Source organism: Muntiacus reevesi, chromosome 2, assembly GCF_963930625.1.
Source record: "Muntiacus reevesi chromosome 2, mMunRee1.1, whole genome shotgun sequence".
Taxonomy (NCBI): Eukaryota; Metazoa; Chordata; class Mammalia; order Artiodactyla; family Cervidae; genus Muntiacus; species Muntiacus reevesi.
Window position 1 is genome coordinate 274368289 of NC_089250.1, and position 13832 is coordinate 274382120.

Sequence of the window (13832 nt, forward strand, 5' to 3'; positions counted from 1 at the left end):
GACCCCCTTCCTTGAGACCAGCAGGCTTGCTGAACCCCAGGGCCTATTCACTGGCTCCCCTTCAATGCCACCCTCACAGAGCCACCAAAATCCTAGTCCTTTTGGTCTGAATGGACCCATCCACACTCAGCCTGGGGAGCCCACAGCACTTCACTCAGGGCCTCTTATAAAAACCTGAACCACAATTACTGCCTCTTTCTCTGCTCACTTCTATCCTTGACCTCACTCAGAGCTTGCTGTGAATTCTCTCAGGACCTAGAGTCATGAACTCACCTGCTTCAGTTGTACTGTGTTCTTCTGGTGAGCTAAGTAAGACTATTTATGGGCTCATTTAAGCAAATATAATTTTAACATTTGTCACAAGAATAGTTAAAAGCCATGATGGTAAAGTTCTGAACTAAGATTTGTCAAATCTAACCCTGTTTCTTAGCATATGCTTTTGTAAGTTTTAAAGGGACTGTTTTCTCATGGCTATGACATTCACAATCCAATATATAAGTATCTGAAAATATATATGTTATATAATTTATATAACATACATTGAACACAATAAATAAATATCTGAAGGTATAAACACTAGCAGTGAGAAATACAAGCAACATGTGAGTGTGTGTGTATTAGTACACATTTACTTAAAGAATTGAGGAATGCTAGACCACAACTGCTCATTTCAAAATTGCAGATGATTTACTAAAAACTGCAAATCTTATAAATTTGTCCACTAATCTCTTCTGTCTACTATTCTGGGAATTCATTTCCTTAAATGTCAGGAGGTTACATTTTTTAAGGAACTTCCACACTGTCCTCCCAAGTGACTGCACCAGCTTACATTCCCTCCAGCCATTCAGGAGGTTCCCTGATCTCCCAGCCTCTTCTGCGTTTATGACATTATTAGTGGGCTCTCTGCTATTCTGACTGGCATGAGGTGATATGTCACTGTAGTTTTGTTCTGCGTTTCTTACTATTTAGCGATGGTCGGCAACTTTCTTTTGCATATTCCCCATCGAAAACGGCAAGTTGCCCCGCCCAGCCTCAGCGGCTGTGGGCACAGGCTTAGTCTCCCCACAGCACGTGGGGGATTCTTGGGCCAGGGGTGATGCCCGAGGCCCCCACACCATAGGTATATGCACACCACTCTCTCTTGAACCTCCCTCCCACGATCTCCGTCTCCCCCCTCTAGCCGTCACAGAGCCCCGCGCTGAGCTCTCTGTGCTATGGAGCAGCTTCCCACTTGCTACCTATTTTACACATTGCGGTGAATATATGTCGAGGCTCTTCTCTCAATTGGGCCCCTTCTCATTTTCCTGGTGTGTCCTCAGGTCTAATGTCTATATTTGTGAAAATATTGCATTAACATATATATATATGTATATATATGGAATCTAGAAAATGTTATTGATGATCCTATATAATGAGCAGGAATACAGTTGCAGACATAGATATTAAGCATTTTTATATTAAGCTTTCAAGGTATAAAGTACTTGGATAATCATTCCATGCATTTCATTAAGTGAAAGAAGCCCATCTGAAAATGCCACAAGAAGTCGGATTTTTACAACATGGCATTGTAGTGTAGGTGAATGTTCTCATGTGCTCCATTGTGTCTGAGGCTTTGGAACCCAATGGACTGTGCCTGCCAGGTTCCTCTGTCTGTGAGATTTCCCAGGAAAGAACACTGAGTGGGTGGCCGTTTCTTCTTTCAAGGGATCTTGCAGGGGACACTTACCCAAAGATTGAACCCACATCACCCGGGTCACATGCATTGGCAGGTGGATTCTTTACCACAGAGCCACCTGAGAATCTAGTCGGAAATGTAGAAGAGATTAAAATGGTCAGTGGTTGCCATGGGTTGCAAAGCAGGGGCTATGAATATCGTGAGTTCAGGACCATGAAGTCATCGTGTGAAACTGTTGTAATGGACACAAGTTATTATACACTTTCCCAAACCCTAGAGTGAACACCCCTAGAAGAGAAATATAAGGTGAAACTAGAAACATTATTTCACGTCTTTCTAGATTCATCTCTGGAAACAAATGTAAATACTGGTGGGGAAATAAGTAGGAAAATTGTCCACGTATGGGAGAAATATGTATATGGGAAATCTCTGTACCTTACTCTCAATTCTGCTCTGAAACTAAATCACCTAAGATATTGGTACTGGTGCATGTACAGTGATCATTTTTAGAATATATACTACTAGAAAAAAGGATATGCTCCTACCTTAGTTTTTCCATAATCAATTATCCTTTAAAGATGTAAGAAAATAGGACTCTCCATAAAGAGCAGAGAACAAACTGTAGCAAATGATTCATAAAGCCTGGCAATACAAACATGAAGTAGAGTAGCAACATTTTTCTGTGTTGGAAGTGAAGGTGAAGTCACTCAGACCATGTCTGATTCCTTGGGACTCCATGAACTGTAGCCCACCAGGCTCCTCTGTCCATGGGATTTTTTTGGCAAGAATATTGGAGAGGGTTGCCATTTTCTTCTCCAGGGGATGATCTTTCTGACCCAGGGATCAAACTGGGGTCTCCCACATGCAGGCAGATTCTCCTGTCTGAGCCACCACAGAATCTGTTTCATGTGTTAATTTATGGGTAAGTTCACTTATGACTTGTTTCCTTGGTTGGTCACCGGATAGATTTTAGGGCATCATTTTCAAATGCATCTGTCCCTCCACATACACACTGTTAATCCAACGTCCACTGCTGCCCCTGGTTTACTCTCAAAGAAATCTGTGATGGGAACACCTCCCGGCTCCTGGTCTTGCTGTAGCAGAGCCCCCACCTGCAGAGAGGTGGTCACAGTGCAAATCGTGTTGTGAAATCTCTGTCCCCAGGTTACAGAGGGGAGTAAGAAACAAACCAAAACTAAGGACTCAGGCAATCTTTCCTGGAATCCTGAGAGCAAAGCCTTGCAGGAACCCATGGTCCCCAGGTGATTCCCACCAAACACTCACCCCTGCCCTCCCCTCCCCCAAGGGCACAGGCCTTGCAGGGCCACACACATCCGAGAAAGAACCCCTCCCCAGGAATCAGGCTGAGGTTCTTTGTTTCTAGAAGATCCGGCTCTCAACCCTCGCTCCGGAGTTCTGGGTCATGCAGAGCTGAGTGCTCAAGCTCAGCGCTCCTGGAAGTGGGTCTTCCTGCTGCATTGTTTCAAAGACCCTCAGAGGCAGAGTCAGGGAGCCCAGAAGCGGGTCCCTTGTCTCTTGTCAATTGTTCTGTCAGGGGAAGAACACTGATTGAAACCGCCCACCCTGGCCAGGCACCATAGTAACCGTTTGCGTGAGCTGTTTTATGACAAGAGATCCTGATAAGGAATACGGAACTAATAAGCCACTGCCAACCGGAAGAGTTCGGGAAAGGTCAAAGGAGACACCGCGTGTCTGTCCACTTCCCAGAATCCCTCTCTCTAGCATCCATCTTGGCTGAGCAATGCGTGCGCCACCAGGAAAGACTCTGAATTAGAATGATTGGCCAAAGACCACCCAGAAACGAATCCCATCACCATAAAACCCAAGACTGTGAGCCACGCAGCAGAGCAGTTCTCCTGGGTTCCCTTACCTACTACTCCCCACCCGGGCGCCCTTTCCAATAAAGTCTCTGCTTTGTCGGCACATGTGTCTCCTCGGACCATTCCTTTCTGAGGGTTAGACAAGAGCCCAGTTTGGGGCCCTGGAAGGGGTCCCCCATCCTGCAACAGCTCTGGGGCTTGGTATCTTTAATGTGAAAAGAAAGAGAACTCTCCGGGTGGTCTGCAAAGAGAGTGGGGAAAGTGAGCACCAAACGCATGATGTGATCAGCATATCAGCTTAATCTTGATTACCCACTACAGCTGAGGGACAGAGGAAGCCAGAAAAGAGCTCAGAAAAGGGACAGAGAAAGAAGACGTTCTCTTCCCTTTCATTGCAGCAGCTGAAGGTGAAAGAGCTGTGTGGATGCCTTTAAAGGCACTTTGTCAGCCTGTATGCGAGTTTGGGACATAATATCTGTGAGGCTGTCACGGCTAACATCATGGCAGGCAACCTAGAGTAGGAGTAGGCCTGGTTTCCCGGGGTAACATAATTATCAGGCCTCTTGGAACCAGCCAATCAACATATGCCTATCCAGAAAAAAATGGAACCTATCAGGGGAAAGCTGAAAGCCCCACGTTGGGCCAACAAAAATTACCTTGCAACTGTGTAACCAATCCGCTTGCGCCAAATACCCGCTGTGTAACCAATCCGCTTGTGCCAACTACCTGCTGCTTTTTTTGACCTAATAAATACCCGAGAGAACTGGGGCTCGGGGCCTTTCGTCCTCACACACCTGGTGGGGGTGGGAGGTCCTGGCTCGAGTCAGTAATAAATTCCCCTATTGCGAGTTGCATTGTTTCGAGGAGTCTTCTTTCCCGACCAGGGACTCGGACTACGGGCAGAACATTTGGGGGCTCGTCCGGGATCCCTTGACCGGGGAAGAATGCTCTTTGGAACAAAGGGGAAAAAGACAGGTAATAGCACCGGTGCTCAGGCAGGTTTAGAAAATTCCAGAGTAAAGCCGAGGCCCCACTGTGAAGCGGGGAAGGTTTCTGGCGCAGAAAATGTCCAGAGTAAAGCCGAGGCCCTGCTGTGAAGAGGGAAGGTGTCTGGCGTGAGGGAAAGCTTTCCATAAGGGAACGGACTAGCCGTTCCGGCTGACGTGAGGCCAAGGCCAGTGAGCGCGCTGGGAGGCAGTCAGCTCTGCGAGAAGGAGACCTCCTCTCCTAAGCCCGAATCTGGGCAACAGTGGACGCCATACGGTAAGGTGACCCTTGTTCCAGAAGATCTGTGTTGTCAGCCGATGTATGTCTGTCTGTGTGTTTTTCTGTATAACTGCCGGCATTGTCTCCTGTCTCGTTGTTCTCTGGTGTGTCGTTGTCTACTTCCTATAAAGCCTTGGAGCCTCATTTCTGTTTCTGGGAGTTTCAGTGAATAGGCTGACAGTTGTCGGGGCAACTGACGAGTCCCGGCCAGGGCTACTCCCTGGCGGATTCTGAAGGCCTCCCAACAGGTCCGCCCCAGTAACAGCAGCCCGAGAGGGTGAAACTCCTTTCTTTTTTTCTCGTATTCTAAACCGAGAATCTGGCCAAATAAAAACCCGTCTGTGTGGGCACGGGACAGGCACTTAAGAGCCAATAGGGCGCCTGCCACTGGAAGACTCCCGTGAAAGGATAAGGGGGTCACGGAACGGGCTAGAAACCCTTAGGGTGCCCGCCCCCAGCAAGAAAACTTCTGTCCAATGACGCAGGCACATAAGCAGTTCCAAAAGCATACCACAAGCCCAACCTCCTGGCCGCCACCCCTCCCGATAGGATTTATTGGTGATAATTCTCGGTGACTTTCTTCTGACTCTCGCTATGAGAAAAAGAAAATCTACTCAGTCTCTCTCTCATGACTGATCATTTCTCGGAGGTCAGGGCTAGAGTGTATGATCTGTTGCTACTGGTTACAAAGAGTAAATTAATAACCTTTTGCTCTGCAGAGTGGCCCACCTTCCAAGTTAGATGGCCTCCAGAAGGAAGTTGTCAACCTTCTATTATTCGGATGGTAAAAGAAAAAGTTATGGCTCCTGATCCCTGGGGCCACCCGAGCCAAGTCCCACATGTTATGGTCTGACAAAATCTAGTAGAAGATCCGCCCAAATGGTTAAAACCTTTTGTTCACAAACTCCCTGATTCTCCTAATGTACAGGCCCTGGTTACAGAAACTCCCACTCCCCCAGAAGAAGCCAAGAAGAATAAGGGCACAAAACCGGTCTTGCAGGAATCCTCGGACCATAACCTGATTGACTTGGAGACGGAAATTAGGCCCCCTCCATATGTCCCTCCTCTGTTGCAGGTTCCCCCGGCGGAAAGAGTCCCCCCCCCCCCCCGATGAATCAGAAGGGGCGGGGGAGTCCTGACCCCAAAGAGAAAATAGAGGGGTGGGGGTCAGCGAGATCAGTGGGACCCAGAGTTACCTTCATCTACTATACAGGCACTCCCCATCCGGGTGGGACCAGCTAACCCGGACAGAGAGCGAACCTATCAATACTGGCCCTTTTCCCATTTTGTTCACTCATAACCCCACCTGGGATGATTGCCAGCAGCTGTTGCAGGTGCTCTTCAACACGGAAGAACGAGAGCGAATCCTGGCAGAGGCGTGGAAATGGGTCCCGGGGGTCGACGGGAAACCAACCGCCCAGCCTCATCTCGTGGACGAGGGGTTTCCTCTGTTGTGGCCTAACTGGGATTTTGAACAAGTGAAAGGTAGGGAGCGTCTCTGAGTGTACCGCCAGACTCTAATGGCTGACCTGCGGGCCGCAGCTAAAAAAGCCAACAAATTTGGCAAAGGTAAATTTAGTAAGGCAAGAGTCCACTGAGAGCCCAGCAGACTTCCTAGAGACGCTAATGGAAGCCTTTAGGCAATATACACCCATGGACCCCCAGGCTGAGGAATCACATGCTGCAGTTCTACTAGCGTTTGTGAATCAGGCAGCCCCAGATATTAAGAGAAAATTACAAAAGATAGAGGGGTTAGGAGAACAGACAATACAAGACTTACTGAAAGCAGCTGAAAAGGTATTTAAAAATAGGGAGACCCCAGAAGAAAGGGAGGAATGACTTCATCGGGAGGAAAGGGAACTAGCTGAGAAGATCAGGAAAGAAGAGAGGGAACATAGGGCAAAGGAAAACCGGAAAAACCAGAGAGAGCTAGCCAAGATTCTTTTTGCGGGGATAAAGGCCAGAACAGAAATGAGGGAGCCTCGAGGCCCCCAGACAGGAAAAAAAAAAGAGAGAGAGAGAACAAAAAGACAGGCCCTAAAGAAAGATCAGCGTGCTTACTGCAAACAACGGGGGCACTGGAAAAAAGAGTGCCCTAAGAGGGACCTAAAGAGAGAAAATTTCCCCTGGAACTCGAGTTCTCTATGCGGAGAAAGATAATGACTAGGGGAGTCAAGACTCGACACCCCTCCCCGAGTCCTGGGTAACCATACATGTAGAGGGGAAGCCCGTTGGCTTCATGGTGGACACTGGCGCCAAACACTCTGTTTTAAATAAAAAAACTGGGACCAATGTCTAAGAAAACCAGCTTGGTGCAGGGAGCCATGGGCACAAACAGATAATGTTGGACCACAGAACGGAAAGTAAATCTGGGGACCCATCAGGTGTCCCATTCGTTTTTGGTGATACCAGAATGCCCAGCCCATCTGCTTGCATGGGACTTGTTGACTAAAGTTAATGCTCAGATCCATTTTGACCGTAAGGGAATGTCAGTCACGGATGGACTTGGACAGCCGATACATGTCTTGTGTCTAGCTTTAAGAGATGAATACAAACTTTTTGTGCCTAAGCCCTCAGAGGTTATAGCACCAGATATACAACCGTGGGTCCACAAATACCCGTTGGCATGGTCAAAAACAGCAAGAATGAGACTGGCTAAACAGAGACATCCGGTCGTCATCGAACTAAAAGCCGAGGCGACTCCTGTGAGGGTGAGGCACTACCCTATGAGTCAGGAGGCTCGGCGGGGGATCACTCCCCACATTCGACGGCTCATGGCTGCCGGAATTCTCAAGTGGTGCCAATCCCCTTGGAACACCCCCTTACTACCGGTGAAGAAGCCAGGGAGTACAGATTACAGACCTGTCCAGGACCTACGAGAAGTCAACAAGCGGGTGAGACATACACCCTACTGTCCCCAACCCGTATACCCTCCTGAGCAGTCTACTGCCTGAGTACACTTGGTACACTGTGTTGGACTTGAAAGATGCTTTTTTCAGCCTACCCCTGGCGGCCCAGAGCCAGGAAATATTTGCCTTTGAGTGGACTGAGGGGGAAGTCCAACCGGTAGTACAACTAACTTGGACCCACCTCCCACAAGGGTTCAAGAACTCCCCTACCTTGTTTAATGAGGCTTTGAGTGAAGACCTCTATGAATATTGGACTCGCCACCTAGAGGTCATCCTGCTGCAATATGTAGATGACCTTATGTTGGCTGGAACCACAGAAGAGGCATGCAGCCGTGCCACCGGTGACCTCTTACAGACTCTAGGCACCTTGGTGTACCGTGCTAGTGCAAAGAAGGCGCAAATATCCCGGCAAGAGGTCACCTATTTGGGGTATAAGATCAGGCAGGGGCAAAGGTGGCTAACCCAGGCCATGAAGGAAACAATATTGCAGATACCAGAGCCCAAGACCCCGTGCCAGGTGAGAGAGTTTTTGGGGACTGTTGGATATTGTAGACTGTGGATCATGGGGTTTGCTGAGAAGGCCCGGCCCTTGTATGAGAGAAGTAAAGAGACCCCAAACTGGACTTGGACTGAGCCAATGAAACAGGCTTTCCAGACACTCAGACGGGCCCTACTAGAAGCCCCAGCCCTTGCCCTGCCTAACCCAAATAAGCCGTTCCAGCTGTTTGTAGATGAAAAGCAAAGAATAGGAAAGGGGGTCTTGACACAACAATGGGGACCATGGAAGCGGCTGGTAGCATACTTTTCAAAGCGACTGGACCCGGTGGCCTCTGGGTGGCCCCCTTGCCTCCACATCATTGCAGACACTGCCTTCCTCGTCCGCGATGCTGACAAGTTGACATATGGACAGCAACTCTGGGTTTACACCCCCCATGCCATCGAAGGGGTTCTAAAGCAGCAGCCAGATCAACGAGGATACCACCCTCAAGAAAGATGACAAAGATGGATGGTACCGAGATCAAAACAACAACCTGATATTGCCTGCCATCCTGGGTCGTCACCTATGTGAACACCTGCATAAAACTACACACCTGAGAGAGAAAAAAGAATTGACTCTTCTCCAGACAGCCTGCCTGAGGTTCCCTCGACAGAAAAAAGGTAGCACACTGAAACGAGGTACCGAGGGGAAGAGCCAGGGCAACACTGAGAGATAGATTTCACTGAGGTAAGGCCAGGCAAGTACGGGTATCGCTATCTGTTGGTTCTGGTAGATACCTTCTCGGGATGGGTAGAAGCCTTCCCCACTAAGGGAGAGACAGCAACAGTGGTTGCTAAAAATATCTTAAAAGAGATAGTGCCTAGGTACGGGCTGCCAGTGACTATGGGCTATGATAACGGACCTGCCTTAGTGAGCCAGATTGTACAAGGGCTGGCCCAAGCTCTGGGTACAAAATGAAAGTTACATTGTAAATATAATCCCCAGAGCTCAGGACAGGTTGAAAAAATGAATCAGACCCTAAAAGAAACTTTGACAAAGTTGGCAATAGAGACTGGCGGGGACTGGGTGACCCTCCTTCCCTTCGCATTCTTTCCAGTGCATAACACCCCTTATAAGTTGAATCTTACCCCTTTGAGATTCTGTATGAAAGACCCCCTCCTGTGTGTCCTATATTCGAGGAAAAATGCCTATCACCCCCTACCTTGGGACAATTCCAGCAATCACTGATGGCATTAAGTAAGGTGCATAGCCATGTTTGAAAATTAATTCAAGAGATACACGAGGGAACAAGCAAGGGAACCATCCCCTCACATAATATTGGCCCGGGTGATTGGGTTTGGGTAAAACGACACCAATCTAAAGCACTAGAACCTAGATGGAAAGGCCCTTATGTTGTTCTCCTTACCACTTCTACTGCTGTTAAGGTCGACGGGATTGGGCCCTGGGTTCACTACAATCACGTGCGACAAGCCACCCAAAAAGAACAAGAAAAGGTGCAAGCAGAATGAGAGGCAAGACCTCACCCATCAAATCCCTTAAAACTGAATCTCGTACGACGAGAGCCCTCTTAACTCTCCTGCTGATAGCAGTTTTCATCGGCCCAGTAGCAACCAGCCACAACCCCCATCAGCCAGCTAACCTGACTTGGGTCATCTACAATCCTGAGACTGGAAAAGTGCTTAATTCGAGCTCCAACGTGGCCCCCAAAGGGACATTGTGGCCAGTACTGACCTTTGATTTGTGCGTGCTGGCGGCTGACGGTAATGGGTTTGGTCCCCACCAACTGACCAAGTTCTTTGCCCACGGCTCTTTCAGTCTGTTTACCTGTAACTGTGAGCGAAAAGGCCCACAATACTACGAACAGGTGCCTGTCTATGTCTGCCGGGGGGGGGCGGGGCGGAAAGGGATGGGAACCAAATTGAAAAGTGTGGGGGAGTTGACTCTTTTTATTGCGCCGCTTGGGGTTGCAAAACCATGAGTACAGTCCATTTCGCACCTCCAAGAATCCTTCAGCTCCTTGGCTGAAGTAATGTTACAAAATAAGAGAGGTTTAGATTTGTTGTTTCTGCAACAAAAAAGATTATGTACAACACTGGGAGAAAAAATGCTGTTTCCATATCGACCATTCAGGGGTGGTACAAAAAATCTCTCCAAAAAGTAAGAGAGGGACTAGCCCAGTGAAAGAGAGAACGAAAGCCCAACAAGGCTGTTTAAATCTTGGTTTCAGCACTCCCCCTGGTTGACCACTTTGATTTCCACCCTCCTGGGTCCACTCATAGTATTAATATTGTTACTGACCTTTGGTCCATGCATTTTAAACCGTCTGGTCTCATTTACTAGGGAGCGCCTAAATACCATCCAAATTATGGTATTGAAATAACAATATCAGTCAACTTCACAGGGTGACGAGAAAGATTCCTCTACAAAAGTAAAAAGACAGGGGGGAAATGTGAGGCTGTCACGGCTAACGCCATGGCAGGCAGCCTAGAGTAGGAGTAGGCCTGGTTTCCTGGGGTAACATAATTATCAGGCCTCCTGGAGCCAGCCAATCAACATATGCCTAGCCAGAAGAAAGGGAACCTATCAGAGGAAAGCTGAAAGCCCCACGTAAAGCCAACAAAAATTACCTTGCAACTGTGTAACCAATTCACTATGCCAACTACCCACTGTGTAACCAATCCGCTTGTGCCAAATACCTGCTGCTTATTTTGACCTAATAAATACCGGAGAGAACTGGGGCTCAGTACCTTTCGTCCTCACACACCTGGTGGGGGCGGGAGGCCCTGGCTCGAGTCAGTAATAAATTCCCCTATTGCAAGTTGCATTGTTTTCAGGAGTCTTCTTTCCCGACCGGGGACTCGGACTACAGGCAGAAGAATATCCCCAAAGAAGATGCAGAGCAGGAGGAAGAAGAGGAGGAAATGGCAGCTCCTCAGGTAAAAGTCCTGTCCCGGGTCTGGGGCTGTGTCTGCTTTTCCTCCTGAAAGGGCTGGGCTGAGAAGCTGCACACCTTTACGCTCTGATTCTAATGTTTCTCTCTGGCGGTCTGTTGTCAGTGACTTCTATTTCCTTTATTTCTTATAATGGTGAAGACCGGCTCTTAGCCTGCTTCTCCCTTGTGTCCCACAGCCTTTTCTTCATCCTATCCTTGCTTTCTGTAGAGCATGATGAATTCTCAGGATGAGTTAGTGACTTTCCTTTTTGAGAAATGAACACGGGGGTTCACTGGTATCTGAGATTCCCATTGGAACGTGGTTCATGTTGGCATCCTAGGGAAGTGGGGATATGCTGTGATGAGTTTACATGTAGATGCAATTCAGTTCTGTAGAACAGGAGTTAAAAAAAAAATGCCCTTATAAAAAGAATGAACTCAGCAGTCCAGAATTTCTCAGAAAATTTTCAGAAATAAAAAAAAGTACCAGAGGCCATCCTCTGTTTCAATAAGAGAAACTTCCTATGACATGTACTATTAGGTTACAGGTCATGGGAGGTATATATGCACTGCAAATTGCATAAAACTAATATTTTTCATAATAGAGATCATGGTTTTCATAATATTGCCAAAATATCTGGCAGTGATAATACATTTTTCCATGTACTTCTTACTGAAAGGTCATGCTGATCACAGGCGGGAAGGCGCCAGCCAGAAAATGCTGACAGGGAAGCCCTCCTCCAAAAGGTCTCAGATAAGCCCCAGGGACAGACATCCACCAATCAACAGCCCGTTGCCAGGCAGACTGACAGGGACAGACATCCACCAATCAACAGCCCGTTGCCAGGCAGACTGATGGACGCGAAGGCGCCAAGATTCCGGCCAATCAAAAAAACCGACACGGGACCTAGAAGTCCAATCAGCACCCTGGTCCCGCCACTTCCATATCCGCCGGAGGGTATATAGATGTCGCCACCCCTCCCCACAGATTGCAGACCCCCGCTTTCCCCCCTACTCGCCCCTGGGAGCTCTGCCTGGGAGCGATTGCCCAATAAAGCCTTTTGATACTCTGGCGCCCTCTTTGTCTTGTCACGGCGTTCTTACACTTACCCCATGGCCTCAGATGTTCACTGGTTCAGGTGCTTCAGTGAGAATCCCATGCTATGAAAATTTTTTTATTCCCCCTGCCTTCACAGAGGGGTATTGGAAAGAAAATGTGAGGGATATGGGTAACTGTCACATTTAGTGGGGAAACTCTGTATCATCTTGGTTTCTCTTTGCTTTGAACGATGAATACTGTTGGCTAAGACAGATGCACAACTTGAGAATTGTGAGTTAAGTTATATTTGGAGCAAAATGAACACAGGAACCCAGGAGACAGCACCTCAGACAACTCTGAGAGACTGCTCCAAGAGGCGGTGGGGGAAGGTGGGTGTATAAGATTCAGTGCAGCCAAGCGCTAACTTGACAAAAAGCATTTCTGCCAGTCATGAGGAACTGATGTCACCGTTGAGTGACTTAGTGCTTTTCTAGATATGAAGGGGCTTCCCTGATGACTCAGATGCTAAATGCGGGAGACCTGGGTTTGATCCATAGGTTCAGAAGATCCCCTGGAGGAGGGCATGGCAACCCACTCTGGTATTCTTGCCTGGAGAATCCCCATAAACAGAGGAGCCTGGTGGGCTACAGTCCATGGGGTCACAAAGTGTTGGATACAGCTGAGTGACGAAGCCCAGCACACACAGATATGAAGAGATGCAAGGACCGGAATCCTGAAATCAGTTCCTGAAAATAGCTAACTCTCTTCAGACGAGTTCCACCAAATTCCCTGGAGCACAGAGTGCTTGAATCCCACCTGAAGTCCCTCAGGGGAGGTTGAACATCAACAGTTTCACCACCAGAAGATTCATTCTTCACAGAGGCAGATGGCAAGCGTCCTTGTTGTTGTTGTTCAGTTGCTGCCAATGTTCTTGGCAAGTGCCAGTTTGTCGTTGACAATACTCACATGTGTTTACTAGAGATGCCGGGCTTTGGGAGTGGGGGTTTCCATCACTCAAGCCCAGGTCTGATCATTTCCAGTAAATCCATGCTCACATCACAGACAGTTTCATCCTCTTTCTCCATTTTCCAAAATGTTTACAAGAACCCTGTTAGTGCTAATCTATCTTCAACTGTTCAGTTTTAAAATATAGCTAAATGGAAACAATACAGACTGTCAGAAAATTCAAAAATTCAGAACCAGAGCTCCGCTTTATTTTATATTGTTGTGTATGTCTGCACACTAGTCAGTTTTTAAAAATTAAAATAACATCATTCTTAAATATTTATGTATATTTTTAGTCAGTTTAAAATGTTCCTGATTTCATTGCCATGACAATTTTTCTCTATTACTGAGTATATAGTCCCATTGTAGTATATCTCTAGATGCATAAACATGTTAACATGATTATATCGATTTTTTTCTTGTTCTTCTTTATTAAGATCCCCTGGAGAAGGGAATGGCTACCCATTCCAGTACTCTTGCCTGGAGAATCCCATGGACAGAGGAGCCTGGCAGTCTATAGTCCTTGGGGTTGCAAAGAATAGGACACGACGGAGTGACTAACACTTTTCTTGCTTTTAGTATTATTTAGGAATACAGAAATGTCAGTAAACTTTCTGTACTGTTGTCTTTGTATATTTGTCTGTGTTTTATTAAAATCTAGAGTCC